Here is a 12,351-nt window from a genome sequence, read left to right as displayed (position 1 = left end):
ACCATTCTTCACATCAGGGAAAGGGAAGGGAGAGGGAGGGATACAGGGATACTGTGATTAAGGAAACGGAAAACAGCCTTGATATCTTTTAAATGAGGTGAAGAATCTAAAAGGTATTAATGAAAAAGTGGGGAGGAGGAACCAAAAGGATTGTTCATGCAGCATGATCCTTCCACCTCTGCAGCTTCAGCATCTGGGCTTGGCTTGAGACCTCCAGCACTAAGAGGGGAGCCTTTTGGTGGCTTTGCCCACTTATCCTGCTGTCTGGCATCTGCTTGTGTGTCTCCTGTCCATCCACGCTCAGGTGTCATGTGTCTTTCCCTCAATCCACAGGGCCCGGTCCCTCCTTTTGGGGGGTGGGGCTGGCTACACCCCTGGTCCCAATCCTTTCCTTCTTCTCATTTCCCGGCGTCCCATGTGTGTTTGAATCATCTCCTGGCCCTCTCCCTTCCCAGACTCATGACTCCCTTCCTGTCTCCTTTTCTCCCTTGAAGCCAAGTCCGGGGGTAAATTCACTTTACTTTAAAATTGCTCGACTAAAGGTTTGCCCAACAATCCACTTACAGAAAGAGAGAACTATCTATAGTTGGTAAAAAACAAATAGATGGCATAAATCCAAAGCAGTTTGGCAGAATTTTGATAGAAGATCAATACTTCATACCACAGAGTAAATTAAACTATAAGAGAATACATGGTTTAGCTAGGATAAATGAAAGAATAAAGTGATACCTGAGGAAAATTATACTTGTAATCACTATAATTACTTTAGCTTAAACCTTCAACTCATTAATGTATTCATTCAGTCAATAGCTGTGGATTTTTTCCTCCAAAATGTGCGGGCCACAATACAAAGACAGAAACTAAGTAACAAACAACAAGCACATGCACATCATACTACTAGGTTCTGGAGATGTAAACACTATTAAAGACACAGTCCCTAACAAGACAAGCTTAGGTTCTAATAAGAAAGAAAATGTATAAATGTACATGAAGAATAAAATGCAAATGCAAAATGCACGGCAGTCCGGGAACAAGGCTTATAGCAGTTGGAATCAAGAAAGGCTTCATGATATAGTTGATGCTTGAACTATGTCTTAAGAACTAAGGATGGGGGGCCAGTTTCAAAGTCAGGAAGGCCTAAATTTTTTAGACCCATGCCGGCAAATGACCACGGTCACATCATCTGGACCCCCAGTGCCCTTAGGGAACTCTAAAGATCAGGGACGCATTCAGATGGGTAGTCAGGCTTGCTGAAGAGGCAGAAAGGGCAAGGAACGCTTGCCTTGGAAACTCTGACTTGTCCTTGCCCAAGGTCACATGCTTACTAAGTGCCTGAGGCTGGCTTTGAACAGAGGTCTTCCTGACTCCAGGCCCGGTGCTCTTACCCTTGAACCACCTAGATGGAATCCCCAGAAAACTGCTGTGAAGCCATTGTGGAGGAGGATGCCATGCAGCCAGGGAAGGATAAAGAAAGAGCTCATTGCCACTGCACTGAACTTCTGCAGGTTCTCCGTCCATTCTAAGTTCACCATCTGCCCTGTGGAAAAACTCTAGCTGTTGTGTCTGAGATAGGACCTTCCCAAATGTCTTTGTGGGGTGGATGAAAGGGAATACGAGCAGGACCTCTAATTCCACAGAGAATGCAAAACGACCTTTACTGGCAATAGGAAGAACAGTTCCAAGTAACCCAAAGTAAAACTTGCTCTTGATTGCCAGTCACTCTGGCTTTTAACCTTTTGTGTCCTGCTCCTCCGTAATAGCTTGCCTGGCCCGATGCATATTTGGGGATCTACCAGTCTCTCCTGTAACAGTCACAGGGGTGGTCTCATGTGTAAATTTTCTTATACAACACAATTTGCCCCAGTAATCCTGAGAAACTGAAATATATATTCCATGCTGGTGAGGTCTGCTTCTTTCTGTGGAATCCAATACCTTCCCATTGTGGTGTACTATAATGTGTGCCATTCCTTGGCTGGTCTGTGTCCTTCCAAGAGTGTTTCCTCTCAACATAACAGGAACCCGGCCCTCTCCCAGCATTGAGTTAATTAGAACCTGGCACGGTTAAGGGAGAGTTGTTAACTTGATAAGGGTCACACAAATTGTAAGTATGGGAGGCAGTTGTTTCTGACTCTCACCACTGGACACAAAGCAACAGGTTGACTTATGAAGCAGTAAGGTACCTTTTCAGGGTTCCTAAAACCTATGAGGCTGTAAATGCACCTTCCTGACTCCAAGTCAAATCTCAATCTCTCCATCAATCTCTCTCTCTCTCACAGACACACACATACACACACACACACACACACACACACACTCTCTCTCTCTCTCTCTCTCTCTCTCTCTTTTCCCTGGGCTTAGCTTTAATATTCATTTTTCTTTAGTTTTGCCCTCCATTCACAAAGGGTATAAATTTCAATCCAATTGACATATGTTGAGCATCTTTGATGCATTTCCTCTTATATGTTGGGTTGTTATGAGAGGGGGATGTGGAAGGTCCCCTAAATGTCTTTGCCCACGGGAATTCTTGGAGTCAGATAATTAATGGGCCACATTAAGCCTAGAGTCCCAGATATAGCAGGGCAGTTACCAGCCCTCAAGGCTTAGAAGCAGCAAGCCAGGGGCCAAGCCCCTTACTCTCGATTTAAGAAACTTGGGACAGTGCCCACTATACCCCAAGAGGTCAACTTTAGAGCAACAAGGTTGGAAAAACTGCCCTGTATAAGCCCTGACTGTGGAAGGCTATTAAAGGTCAAAAAGATCAAAACATAAAATCAAACGAAAATAATGATGACAGAACATCGACATTAAAGCCTCAGATTGATGTATGCATGAATTGGTCTCCGGCTTAGCTTCTGAAACAAACCTTCTGAAAGGACTCCAAAGGGATGTTTAAAATGTGTAAGAGAAGGAGAAGAAAAATGTGCAGGAGAAATGAGAGATATTAACAAGGAAAGTTAACATTTGGTTAAATGAAGCACAAACACTTGGACAGACATGTACCAAACTTCAGTGAAGAAAACAACCTTACAAAGTAGAATTTGCCAGATGGAAAAGGAGGAACAAAAATCCATTGAAGAAAACAACTCCTGGGGAAGAATGTGGGAAGATGCCAGAGTAGGGAAGAACATTCAGAAACAAAAAAAAAAAAAATTGAACCTCTGAGCTCATGTAGACAAGTGAGCAACGCATAAAACTTTGAGCAGAATAAGGGTTTCCTAGGACAACCAGAGAAGTCCAGAAAAAAGACCCCACTTTGGAGGAGTGACCAGTTAAAACATCTCCAGGCCAGCTCCCCTGAAAGAACCAGGGAGCCCTGGGGCTTGCTGGGTTCCAGGTGGCCTCAGCCCCAATCAAGGGGACTTTTCCCTCCTGGGACAGTACTTGGGGATCTGAGGCCAGGAAGACTGATAAGGAAGTCCTGGAATATCTGCTGATAAGGAATGTCATGCTCAGCTGTGCTGTTAGGAGAGCAGGGAAAAGCACATGCCCAGTGAGGGCAGAAGCAGAGGCACAGGGTAGCTGCTGGCTGTCTTACAGGAGGGTGGAGTTCTTGGTTTTTGAGTTCCAAGTCAGAGGGTAAAACTGAAAGAAGATCCAGAGACAGAGGCACCATCTCCCCCTCTCAGATCTAGGTGATGACACAATTACTTTCTTATTTTCAAAAAAAGAGCAACGGGGGCAGCTAGGTGACACAGTGGTTAGAGCACCAGCCCTGAAGTCACTGAGGACCTGAGTTCAAATGTGGCCTCAGACACCCAACCTTCCCAGCTGTGTGACCCTGGGCAAGTCATGTAACCCCAATTGCCTCAGGGGGAAAAAAAGAGCAAGCATAGGGGAAAGAATCCAACTTCAGATAGAGGAAACACTGGGATTTATCAATAGAGGGGGGTACCGAAGGAGAAAAGCTTCCCTTACTCCAAAGAGTTATGGTAAATGTCTACTGTCCAGAAAGACTTTGCAGAAGAACTCAAAGAAGACTTTAAAAATCAAATGAGAGAGATTGAGGAAAAACTAAAAAAAAAAAAAACAAAACAAAACAAGAATCCAACCAAATCCAGAGGATTATGGAAAGAAAGTCAACCAACTCGAAGAGGAGATCCAGAGTTCTCAAGAAGAAAGTGACTCTTTGAAGGTTAGAACTGGCAAGGGGAAGCCAGTGAAATTAGGAGAGACCAAGAAATAATAAAACAAACTATTGCCATGATGTAGGAAATGACCAGATGGTAGATTTACAAAAAATATAAAAAGATTTGAACTCATGAGGGATGATGTTCTCTACTTTCAGAGAAACCGATCAAACAAGCATACTACAATCTTACATAGACGCATATAAATATATATGTCTAGGTATATGTATTTGCATACTTATACAAAGGTATCTATGTATCCACGTACATGTATGCATGGATTTATGTACAAATATATCAGAATTTAATTGTAGCCATCTTGTGGGATGTTGTGGGGGCAAAAATGGGAAAAAATAAAAATGTAAAAAGTGCAAAGCAGAGAACAAAAGTGAACCTAAGAGGAAGCAAAAAATAGATGGACAGTTCTGAATAAAACATGTACTGTTAAATACATGATTGTTTGAACTAGAAATCTATTATTTTATATTTTAAATCCTCTCACATTCTTTTGTGCATATGACAATGTTTTTCTATTGTTTTGTTTTTCTTTTTCTATATTTAATTTGTTTAAATAAATGAATAAATATGTAAAAAAAAAAGAAGTAATAGAGTAGTGTTTTTGTGGAATGATTTAGGTATAGAAGACACAGTATTAAATGTGCATAATATTTTACTGTTTGAGAAATACAGAAATCCCATCTTTTTGGAAAAATAATTTTACTATATACAAAAACTTCCGGGGAAAACTTAAAAACAGTATAGCAGAAACTAGGTATAGTTTATTTTCAAAGCAAAGGCCTTGTTTGTTCAAAGGAATGAAAATTTGGTTTATCAACCTCCCCAACATGTCTTTGGTCTGGAAATAGATATTTTGGTCTCGTGGCCACTTATTTATTTTATATTTTCAAAACAAACTGCGATATTGAATTCTTCTGTTCCATCCAGTTCGTGTAGCATTTCTTAGAAAAATCAGACATTGATAAAGGCCATTGGAATTCAGAAGGAGCTACTTGACAAATCCTGGAACCCAAATCACTCGGCTTTTCACTGGAGGTTCCAAAATGAAGGCCCTGCTTAACCCCACTTGTTTTGAGTTTTATGGGCCCTGACTGGGCGTCCCAGTTGTTTCTTTCTGGGCGAAATTGAGGTTCTTCCCTTACATTGTTATTTTATTATTATTATTTATTGAGAGGCCAAAGAGGGCATCCTTTGCCCATTTTCCCATAACCTTAAATCACCAAATTACTGTTCCCGGGATCAAAGGGAGACGTGGAAATGCCCTTAGCTTAAACAGACAAAGGGCTCCAGCTGCCTACTGTGCCACGGTCAGTCTGCCGACCTAGGTCTTGCCAATGGGCCGGACACTGGAGCAGAGAGGGGCTGGTGACCTTGCGCTCTGCCTCACCTTAAATGCAACCACTTGCAAGTCATGAGTTTAGATGCCATTGGTCCCCTTCCAGAAAGAAGGATGAACAGCACAAAGAAAACAACAAAGGTAAGACCAAAATGGGGAAGGATTTGAATAAAGGGAGAACCATAACAAAATTAAAGAGCATCCCCCTGGGAAATTTTGGAATCCAAAGATAGTTAAAATGCCAAAGTTTTTAAAACAAAATAATCCATTACATTGAGAAAGGCAAAAAAGAAAACAGTCCCCACATACTGCAAAAAACTTATAAAGCACTTTTTGGACAGCTGGACCTGGGAAACAAAGTAGATGCTCTCAAGTGGGTAATGCTAAGAAGGTATGCCAATGTTGTAGAATATCCTATATTGTTATAAAGAAAATTTTGTTGGTATAAGAAGCAGAGACAGTCTCGGAAAATACAACATAATTACCAAAGCCAAAAAACCATTATATATAAATACGTGTGTGTGTGTTTGTGTGTGTTTGTAGGGAGAGAGAGAGCTTTTATCAACTTTAACACACACACACCACCACCCAAAACTTTAAAAACAAAGTCAATTTAAATGGAAAGAATAGCAAAGCAAAAATGGAAAATATAAAAAATGTAAAAGACTAAAAAGGATACATGAGAAGACACCATCACCTGCCCTCTTCCAGGAGGAGAGAGTAAGGTGTTGCAAATTGCATCAAAAACTGGGTTCAATTTTCTTTTTCCTTCCAAAAAAAAAAAAAAATTTTTACCGCCAGGCACCTCACAGGCAGAGGGTAAAATTACAGGAAACCCTGGTGATTTAAGAAACAGAAAACACCCAGTAAACAGACATAATGAAATGGAAGAAGGAGGAAAGGAAGGGTTGGGATTAGTAATTATCAGGAGCAGACCTCAAACTACACTAAAAAATCTAAGATTTTGAAACCATATTGTTGTTTAGTCCCTGTCTGCTTTTTCCTAACCCTATTTGGGACTTTTCTTGGCAAAAAGAATTGGAAGGGTTTGCCATTTCCTTCTGTTGTTCATTTGAAAAAAGAGGCTTAGATAAACAGGGTTAAATAACTTTCTTGAGGGTAACACAGTAGGTAAGAAGCTGAGGCCATTTTGGAAACTCAAAAGAAAAGAAGCTAATTTCGACTTCATGCCCTGTGGAATACATAGGTGCCCAGAAAATAATGTGTATTTTTTGAAAACTGAAACATCAATCTTTGGAAAAGATCATATGTGCAACTTACATAAGTAAATTAAATAAAATAACTTAGTGCGTAAGAAATCCAAAGAGAGCAGGCAGGGGGACTGGCATTTTAATAATGGGATGGGAAAAGAAGTTTGCCAGAAATTTGATAGCTCATAACACCTCCAAAACCATTATTAAACTTTGGAAAAGGATATATGAGTTAGATGTAAAAAGGGAATCATAAAATTAGAGGAGGAAAAAACCCATCCAGGATTAGGAAAGGGACTTGGAGAACAAGGAACAGAGAAAATCACAGAACATAAAAGGAGTCAACCTGCTTTATAAAGAGCCCAAAGGTCCTAATGCAGTTGAAATGTGAAGCAAAACACTTGCCTGAGGATAAAGACCTTTGCAGCAAAAATCTCTATGGGTGGTTGCATATGCAAGATATAGAAGAAACAGATTCCAATTTGCAGGATTAAGAATCATTCTCCCCTACTCAAAAGATAAGTACAGAAAATTTTCAGAGGAAGAAACCCAAACTCTCAACCACCTTATGACAAATAAAAACCCTTTAGGAGAGAAGCCAGCATTAAAACAATTCTCTTCTTTCAGCCTGTAAATCATTTACATTCAAAGGCTAAGGGACCCATCCCCCTCTTTGTTCCCCAGCAAGATACAGGGAAACATCCTTTTCATCATAAGCTAGTTGTAACCAGAACAACAACAACAAAATGTCATTTAATTAAAAGACACCATAAAAAAGAGAGGATATGGAGAAGGAAGGGAAATGTTTGTAAAGTGTCTTTATGTCAAGTGAAGAAATACATTTTTAAGAGAAAAAATAGTTAAAGTTGAGTTATTTTGTAAAGAGAGATCCTTAGACATAAAATAATCATTCTCTTTTTTTCAAGATAATTCCATATTTTAGCTTGGATTCTAGTACATTAAGATATACTTTGTTAGCAAAATTTCAAATTCCCTTTGATCACTGAGGTGTAAGATAGTACAAAAAAATTGGAGTTAAAAACCCTACTTTGAATGGCGGGCCCCAGCCTCCAGAGCAGGCCTAGGACTTGGGGAACGTAGGAAAAAAAGGTGGAAACGTCCATCCGAGATAGGGAGAGAGGGAGCGCCCCAGAGGTTCCTCGCTGCCGGTCTCTGCCGCTCCCCTCGCAAACCGCAGCCTTCCAGCCTGAGCCCTGAGCAGGCACAAAGCACCAGGCAGTTGCAGGCGCTCACACACACACTCCCACCCACCCACACCCACTCCTCCCCACAGACAAAGACACAGACACGCCCAGGATCTTAGCTACATTCACATCACACACATAGACAGACAAAGGTACTCCCAGGACCTCTTTCATAGCCACCCTTACCCCCATCCTCCTGGGCAGGAAGGAAAGCCAGTTGGGGAGGAAGGGGCTTCATGGAAAGGCTGGAATGAGACAAGAAAAAAGGGAGGGGCTGAGGCAGGGGCAGGGAGGGGACACCTACCTCACTCCCTGTGGCTTAGGCTCCTCAGGACCCTCAGGATCAGTCTGTCCGGAGATGAGGGAAGATGGGGGTAACGGAGGGGATCGCTGTGAAGGCGGAAAGGTAGGGAACTGGATGAAGGGCCCAAGGACCTCCATCCTCTCTGGTCCCAGCACATCCTCATCTCCAGACAAAAGAGACTTACATAAATGGTGATTGGGAAGGGGCGGTCCTGTGATGTCACCAGGGGTGGGTCTCCTCCCAGAGCATAGAGGGAAGGGAGGAGAGAGCAGTGTACAGGACAGGGGAGGGAGCTCTGGGACATTAGCCCCAAAGCAGTTGTGACCCCCCATGTCATTTTTTTAGCCCTCATCATCCAGTCCCGCTAGGAGAGGGGACCACAGTTCATCTTCAACCTGGAGGGAGGCCTGGCGCTGACCAGGGTCCTAAATTCCCAAGGCTGGGCTACAGGGGCTAAGCACAGGGGACAGCAGCTGAGCTCTGCTTAAGGTGGTTGAGGGGCGGCTCTTTTGTAGAAACTGGGAGGGGGAGAACACATTGCAGAAGAGAGAGGTCAAGGAAGGAGGATCCTGGGCTCCAAGGAAAGGAAGAGCACAATAGCTCAGCAGCCTCTGCAAAGCCCCTGTCCTTGAAAAGGACTTGGATCCTGACAACCCCCAGTGCAGAAACAGAACGGGGTGCTGTGGGGGAAGGGCGGCTCTCAGGATCTTTTTTCCAGGCCTGAGGAAACAAGAGATCAGAACGGGTGGGAAGGGACAGAGGGCCACCAAGGCAGGCATGAGAATCCGCCCCCAATTATATTTGTGTACTCTGCACTGAGCCTGGACAAAAGGGAACCACACCCGCCTTTCTGGCTCAGTCTCCTCTACCAAGTGATTTCATAAATTTCCTCCTAAAACTATTAGTGAAAAACAGATCCAGAATAGTCAGTCAATAAAATTCTGGTACTATGTGTCAAGAGCTCAGCTAAGTAAATGCTGGGGATATAAAGAAAGGCAAAATGCAGGCTCTGTACTAAAGGAGCTTAGTGATGGGGAAAATAACATGCAAACAACTTTGGAGAATCATTCTATGTACAGGATGCAGTGGAAGTAATAAGCAGTGGGCAGGGGCTAGAATTAGGGGGGTCAAGGATGACTTACTGTAGAAAATGGAATCTTATCTGGGGTGTGAAGGATGCCAAGAAAGCCAAGAAGGGGTGATAAAGGGTGAGAATATTGAAGGTGGTGGGTACAGCCGGGGAAAATGCTCCAACTCAAGGGAATTTGTGCATTTCCCTTTGTTCATTCCCATATTTCCTGAAAGCTCAAATGATCAGCAATGCAATTCACAAAGTTTTTAGCTACATGGCACAGTACAGGAAGCACAAAGCCAAGCTCTCTCACAATTCCCTTTTAAATGCACAGCTCAAATCAAATTCTTAAGTGGTGACACAATAAAAGATCAAGGTGGGATATACTTCTATCCCAAGACCCCTTCTGAGGTTGGAAGAAGAGATCTGTAACATGGGGGCTGAGGTTGCCCTGCAGCCCATGTGGATGAAATGCCACTCAATGGATGAAATGGTGACAGCAGAAGCCACAGAGCCTTCTGGAGCTCAGAAGCCAGAGACAATAAGGGGACCCGGTCATTTGTCAAAAGGAGATTGGAAGTGACCCCTGTACTAGCACTGGATGAAAGACTGGAAGCTGTTTGGGGCCCATTGGCTCCTACACACAGCTGAGATCCAGTTCTAGGGAAGGGAAGAGTACTTTGGGGCAAGAAGGTATAAGGATCTGGAGGAACTGTACCCTTTTTGATCACAAGGATCAGGGGCCCAGAGGACCAGAATTGCTTCTGGTTGTGACTGAATACAGCTTCTAGAAGAAGGTGGAGGGACGGAGCCAAGATGGCACAGAGGACACACTCTTCATTCCGATCTCCCTTCTAACCTCACTGATTACCACATTCAGCCTCTGAAATAGTGCTTGACTGGTAGGATCCACAAATATTGAGGGTACAACAAATTACCAGCAGAATATAATTTGGAAAGTTGCCAAAAAAGATCTATCTTGATTGGGTGGGAGGAGGCCAGCACAGACAGGGAGGCAGATCATGGGAGGCTAGCGATGCTGAGTGGACCAGGGGGGGTGCCGGTCTCCACAGGTAAAAATTGGGGAGGACTCTCCAAAGGTTGACTGCTCTGCTTTGGTTAAAAGTAGATCAGCAGAGAAGTTACACAAATGCCAAAAGGTAAAAGTGTAACCCAAAACACCAGAGATTCCAAACCAGGGCCTGGCCACCCACAAGCAACAAGAGTGACCCAGGACCAACAGTGGAGCTGCATTCTGAGGTGGGGCTCTGCCCAGGGCAGTCACCTTCCACAGCCACTGCCTTTAGATTCATAGGGATCTTAGCATTCATGGGCAGCCACTGTCCGTCTGTCCCTGTTCTATAGAGGAAGCTGGGAACCTCCTTGCCCTGAAGGCAGACCCCAAAGGCTTTTTAAAAAATGAGCAAAAAAGCAAAGCAAGCCTTTGCATATGTTCCTTGTGGTTTGGGAATGAAACAATTTGGAGGCAAGAGGGAAGAGGACAGAGGTCAAACAATGCAACTGCCTCTCAGTGAAGAGGTCTGAGAATATAACCGCCTCTCAGTCTCCTTATATCATCTCATCCTCTCAGATGAAGAGACCCATTCTGGCAGGTCTGAGTTAGTCTTCCAGCAGCCACTGGCAGGTGGCTCCCGTACAGCAACAAATTTCTTTTTCTTCTCTTTTTGCTAGAGTTAATGTTTTTAAATAAAAATTGAATAATAGTGGTAATAATGAGTATCCTAGCTTCATTCCTGATGTTATCCAGCTTATTCATTCCTGACCTTACCAAGCTTATCCCCAATTCAGATGTTTGTTGAAACTACTTTTCTTTTATAGAAAGTTCCAATTCTTCCTGTGTTCTGTGGTGCTGGCTCAAGGAGAGGTGGGGTAAGGATCCCTAGACCATAAACTGTTAGATTTGAGAGCATTTTCATGTAAAAGTGTGGAACTTTACCAATTATGCCAGTCCCTACAAATAAAAGTAAATTCCTTCCTTAGGCAAGAGCAGTAGAATCAGTCATAAGTAAGTGAGAACAGCATCTGTCTAGATCTGCAATCAATCAACTACACTGTAATAAGGGATTTGATCTTCCCTTTAGGAATCTGAATGAAAGAGAGGATCCATCCCCCAAAAAGAAAGATATTCCTGGGGACTGGACGTAGAGAGGAAGGAGTGAAGTCAAAGCAACCTGAGCTACTAACTGGTAGAGTTAGATCAAAAAAACAGGAGAAAGAGAAGGAAGGACTGAGCTCTGGCAGAGAAGGAAAATATCCAAAATGGATTCTAGCTTTCTGAGCATCCCAAAGTAGAAGATCCAGGCTGGTACCACCAGTGTACCTCCTTGCTCAAGCCTAAGTAGCTCTGCTCCTTCCCCTCTTAGTACTTATCTAATTGTAGACACTATAGTAGTCTGCTTTTAGTTGCACTGAATGGGATAACTTTGGGTTACACTTAAGTCTTATGAGAGGTAAAGACCTCTCATAAGAATGTGGCCTGGACCTATGTTCTAATTGTGATTTGAGCCTTTGCAATAACAGGTTGTGTGGTGTTATCTTCTTTGTATAATATATGATTGTTCTCTGAGAGCAAGTTTCTTGGGAGGTTTTCTGAGGCAGCCTTAGTTTCAGTTCCAAGTAATAATCACTTGAAACGCAGCCAGGTATTAAAGTAGTTCTTTACTGTTTCTTCCAAAATAGGCCAGTTAGCTTTCTTTGGTTCCAAGAGCTCTTGTTGCTAGTTTCAGCCTCTTTCTGAATCTTGGTTCTGCCCGACTGTAGATTAGCTTCTCAATCTCCCAAACTGACTCTCACTCTATCAGTCTTCCGAAGTGACTCCTGGCTCTAGCTCAACTCCGACTGTTGGCTTCTTCTGAACTGATGCTCTCCTCTCAGTCTTTTCAACTGACCCTGCTGATGGAGCTCAGCTGTTTTTATGCTCTCTCAAAGGTTGACTCCTCCTCTGAGAGTGGGATTAAGGGAGGTGTGAATTCACAAAGTTACAAAGTTAACTTTGTGACTCTCCAGTACTTGTGAACTCCAATGTGTGAGCTAATGTGTGAATTCTTAAAGGTGCAA

General features: G+C 42.9%; 1 long non-coding RNA gene across 1 annotated transcript; it reads right to left on the bottom strand.

The window, feature by feature from the left end:
• Positions 1–7,092: 7,092 nt before the first annotated feature.
• On the bottom strand, positions 7,093–8,409 carry LOC116420378. The gene is made up of 2 exons (XR_004230656.1): positions 8,202–8,409; positions 7,093–7,199 (listed from the first exon to the last, which is right to left on the bottom strand). It is a non-coding gene; the product is annotated as an uncharacterized LOC116420378 (long non-coding RNA).
• Positions 8,410–12,351: the final 3,942 nt, after the last annotated feature.

The sequence above is a fragment of the Sarcophilus harrisii genome, chromosome X (genome assembly GCF_902635505.1).
Source record: "Sarcophilus harrisii chromosome X, mSarHar1.11, whole genome shotgun sequence".
Taxonomy (NCBI): Eukaryota; Metazoa; Chordata; class Mammalia; order Dasyuromorphia; family Dasyuridae; genus Sarcophilus; species Sarcophilus harrisii.
Note: the sequence above shows the minus strand (reverse complement) of the source record. Positions and strands in the feature narration are given on the sequence as shown.